General features: G+C 42.6%; 1 long non-coding RNA gene across 1 annotated transcript; it reads left to right on the plus strand.

Annotated features, from left to right (window-relative positions):
- Window positions 1-349: 349 nt before the first annotated feature.
- Window positions 350-4262, plus strand: LOC114809088. The gene is made up of 2 exons (XR_003756845.2): window positions 350-468; window positions 4166-4262. It is a non-coding gene; the product is annotated as an uncharacterized LOC114809088 (long non-coding RNA).
- Window positions 4263-4921: the final 659 nt, after the last annotated feature.

A 4921-nucleotide genomic window follows, 5' to 3' on the forward strand; every position in this document is an offset into this window, starting at 1 on the left:
GACCTCAGGCAAGTCACTTAACTTCTCTGTGCCACAGTGACCTAATCTGTAAAATGGAGATTGACTGTGAGCCCCATATTGGACAACCCGATTACCTTGTATCTACCCCTGCGCTTAGAACAATGCTTGGCATATAGTAAGCACTTAACATTAGAACAGTGCTTGGCATATAGGAAGCACTTAATGAATACCATAATTATTATTATTAACTATTTAAGGAAATGTGAGGAAATTGAGGCACAGAGAAGTGATTAGTCAAGGTCACAGAGCAGACAAGTGGTGGATTCAGGATTAGAACTAGGGTCTCCTGACTCTCAGGCCTGTGCTCTTTCCCGTAGATCATGCAGCTGCAGAAAAAGCTGATGAAATGAAGGACACAGGTGGCCAGCCCGACCTACTGGACGGCTGAGTTACAGCATCTCCTCCAGGCCACCCTGAAACCTCAGCCCTGACCCACCTGCACCAACAGTAAGGAATCACACTGCTTAAGAAGCAACGTGGCCTAGTGGAAAGACCACAGGCCGGGGAGTCAAAAGGACCTGGTCCCTAATCCCTGGTCTGCTGCTCATCTGCTATGATGATGATGGTATTTGTTAGGCACTTACTATGTGCCAAGCACTGTTCTAAAGCGCTGGGGTATTCATTCGTTCATTCGATCGTATTTATTGAGCACTTCCTGTGTGCAGAGCTCTGTACTAAGCACTTGGAAAGTACAATTCGGCATCAGATAGAGACAATCCTTATCCAACAGCGGGCTCATAGTCTAGAAGATACAAGGTAATCAGGTTGTCCCTTATGGGGCTCACGGATTTATTCCCCATTTTACAGATGAGGTAACTGAGGCACAGAGAAGTGAAGTGATTTGCCCAAAGTCACACAGCTGACAAGTGGTAGAGCCGGGACTAGAACCCATGTCCTCTGACTCCCAAGCCTGGGCTCTTTCCACTAAACCACCCTGAATGGGGGATTAAGACTATGAGTCTCATGGAGGACAGGGCCTGTGTCCAACCTGATTAACTTGTATCTTTCCCAGTGCTTAGAACAGTGCCTGGCACATAGTAAGTGCTTAACCCCTGAGTTTACAAATAAACAAAAAAGCAGCAGCAGCTCTATACGATTTGGGGCATTGGAAAGGCCATGGTGGTGGCTACAGTAGCTGTGGCTGAGGCTGTTGTGATTGTTGGACTCCAAGACGGGAAGACTCTCAAATTCTACTCCTCTAGACACAGGACCATAATTGTTCCTTTTGTGATCATTTAAAAATTTCCATTTTGTCCTTTTCATTTATGTCATTTTGGGTTGCACAGTTTCAGCTTTCCTTATTTGTCTGTCACTAGTTGCCTCCCCCAGCTAGTTGATTCCTAGAGCGGGAACCCGTGCACATGGTAGATGCTTAATAAACACTATTTCTATTATCATGGCATAGTGGTTAGAGCATGGGCCTGGGAGTCAGAAGGTCTTGGGTTCTAATCCTAGTTCCACTGCCTGTCTGCTTTGTGATCTTGGGCAAGTCACTTAACTTCTCTGGGCCTCAGTTACCTCTTCTGTAAAATGGGGATCAAGACTGCGAGCCCCATATGGGACAGGGACTGTGTCCAACCCAATTTGCTTGTATCCATTCCAGCACTTTGTACAGTGCCTGGCACATAGTAAGCGCTTAACAAATATAATTATTAAGATTACTATTATCACATACAGGAAGGAGAGAATTGGTATTTCAAAGACACAGAGAGGTCCCTCCTTATTTGATGGAGTGGACACAGTTAATTTCTGGGAGACAACAGTGAAAGACAGGTGAGCCTGGCAGGTGATCCCAGGACAAGAAGAAGCTCTTCATGAGCAGAGACTTCAGGAAGATAGTAATCCTAAAAGGAAGAATCCAAAAACATGGCAGGCATCATTTTTGGCAAATACCCTAAATTGATCGGTATTTATTGAGCGCTTACTGTGTGCCAAGCACTGTACGATGTTCTAGGGAAAGTACATGCAAAAGATTTGGTAGACAAGTCCCCTACCCACAAGGAGTTACAGTTCAGAGCCTACAATCTACAGTTTAGAGCGAAAGAGCATTTTTTCAAGCTCACCGTGAGAAACAGACTACTGGTTGGGTTTGCTGCTTTCCATCACCCAGACACACCTGGCCAATTTTATTAATCAATCAGTGACCTAAAGAAGCTAATAGTCATTATTGAACCCACACAAACACACGCACATACACACATACGCACGTGCACATTCATTTATACTTATTTATATTAATGACTATCTCCCTTTCTAGACTGTAAGCTTGTTGTGGGCAGGGAACGTGTCTACCAACTCTGTTGAATTGTACTCTCCCAAGCTCTTATAATAATAATGATAACAATTGTGGTATTAAGTGCTTACTATGTGCAGCCACTGTACTAAGTGCTGGGATAGGTACAAACAAATCGAGTTGGACACAGTCCCTGTCCTAAATGGGGCTCACAGTTTTAATCTCTCTTTTACAGATGGGGTAACTGAGGCACAGAGAGCTGAAGTGACTTGCCCAAGGTTACATAGCAGACAAGTGGCAGAGCTGGGATTAGAACCCAGATCCTTCTGACTCCCAGGCCCGTGCTCTATTCACTAGGCCACATACAGTCCTCTGCACTCAGCAAATACTCAATAATAGCTTTGGTGGTGATGATGATGATGATGAGGTTGATGATGATGATAAGTCAAAATGAATAAAGCAATTTTAGGCCAGTTACCACTCCAAGGTAACAAATTAGCTTCTTGACACCAAGCTTTTCATAAATGAGCCCTGAAAAATACTTTACCATTTTAAGGTAACTGTGTATTTTGAAACAAAATCATGCAGCTTCAGTTTGTAGGTAGCCAATTTGGGAAACCCAGGGAAGGTGAACAGTATTAATGCTTTTATAGCACTGTATAGTTGTGATTAAATTACTTTCCAGCCTTTGAATTAGCAATTGCCTAATTTGCTAATCCCTATTAGAGGCTGAGTTGTGGTCAGGAAATGTCACTGTGTATTGTATTGTACTTTCCCAGGAGCTTAGTACAGTGCTCTGCACATGGTAAATGCTCAATAATTATGATTGAATGAATGATTTTACTTGACAGACCACATAAGGAGAAAAGCAGATAGAGTGGGAAGAGATATTATACATATATTATTAATTATAACATATAATTGGGCATTAGACAGGTGGGGATTGTCACTTATACTTCACTGTGAGAACAGTACTCTGGACAGAAGAGAGAGTTTTATCAGTACTGTTAATGATGATGTTCATATGTATGTAGATGTATACTTGTATCATATTAAACATGACAGCATAGAATTTTGTCCTTGTATGTGATTGTGTATGTAAAATCCATGGTCTAGTGAAAAGAGTCTGAGCCTGTGAGTCAGAGGACGTGGGTTCTAATCCTGAGGTAATTGTGAGGTAACTGAGGCACTGAGAACTTAAGGGACTTGCCCAAAGTCACACAGCTGACAGGTGGTAGAGTGGGATTAGAACCCATGACCTCTGACTCCTAAACCTGGGCTCTTTCCACTGAGCCACACTGCTTCTCTGTAGCAGTCCTGTTCACCCCATCTCAGGAAGCATGTAACAGAGCCAAAGAAGGTTCAGAGAAGGTCAACTAAAATGATAAAGAGGATGGAACAGTCGCTGTGTCCGTCAGTCAATCAATAAATTTATTGAGTGTTTACTATATACAGAGCACTGTACTAAGCACTTGGGAGAGTACAGTATAACAATATAACAGAAACATTTCCCACCCACAATGAGCTTAAAGTCTAGAATGGGAGGTGAACATTAATGTTAATGAAAAAATTACAGATATGTACATAAATTCTGGGGGGCTGACAGGGGGGGATGAAGAAAGGGAGCAAATCAGGGTGAAGCAGAAGGCAGTTAAAGAATGGGAACAGAGGGCTTCTGTGTCCAATTTAGTTAGCTTAGATCTGTATAGAATGAGTAGAAGGAGACCAGACTCACCATGAAGCTCTTCTTTATCCTATTGGTTTTGGAGAGTTTGGTCAAGTCAGTCTTCACACCATCCATATCATTGAGGGGTAATACGGGATCTTGATGAACCTCCGTGGGCAGGCAGAACTCCAGTCTATTGATGGTATCGAGCATTTAAAGTATTTTCTCCATTTCTCTCCTTTCAGGTGCCCATTGAATCCCAATCACCATGAAAAATTATGATCTGAATAGCCTGGATTTTACGGATGCAGACCTATCATGGTGTGATTGAGGCAATTTAAGGTGAGTCTTGGCACCAGAGACATTCTGATGGATAATTATCCCCACAGTGTAAAAGCCCTCAGGGCAATCATGATGGATTATTGGTTCTTTTTTTTTCCTACAAAGTTCTCTGGATTGTAAACTCCTGGGTCCCACTTCAGTCATGTGAGTGGTATAAGGCTTGGAAGTGGAGTAGTAGTAGAGACGATGGCATTAGTAAGATTCTCCAGTGAAGTTGGCCAGCCCCTTTCCTCTCCAGTCTATGTTTCAATCTGCAGCCCAGATCATTTCCTTAGAGACTTGTGACCATATCTCTGACTCCTCAAAAACCTCCATCCCTTTCCACAAGTGGATAATCCCTACTATTGCTTTCATTCATTCATTCAGTTGTATTTATTGAGCGCTTCCTGTGTGCAGTGTACTGACTGGGAAAGAACAATGTAACAATTAACAGTGACATTTCCTTCCCACAACAAGCTTAGAGTTTAGAGAGGGAGAAACAGACAGACATCAATACTAATAAATAAAATTAATAATAATAATAATGTTGGTTTTCGTTAAGCGCTTAATATGTGCCGAGCACTGTTCTAAGCGCTAGGGTAGATATAGGGTAATCAGATCATCCCACATGAGGCTCACAGTCTTCATCCCCATTTTCCAGATGAGTTCACTGAGGCCCC

Source organism: Ornithorhynchus anatinus, chromosome 2 (genome assembly GCF_004115215.2).
Source record: "Ornithorhynchus anatinus isolate Pmale09 chromosome 2, mOrnAna1.pri.v4, whole genome shotgun sequence".
NCBI lineage: Eukaryota > Metazoa > Chordata > Mammalia > Monotremata > Ornithorhynchidae > Ornithorhynchus > Ornithorhynchus anatinus.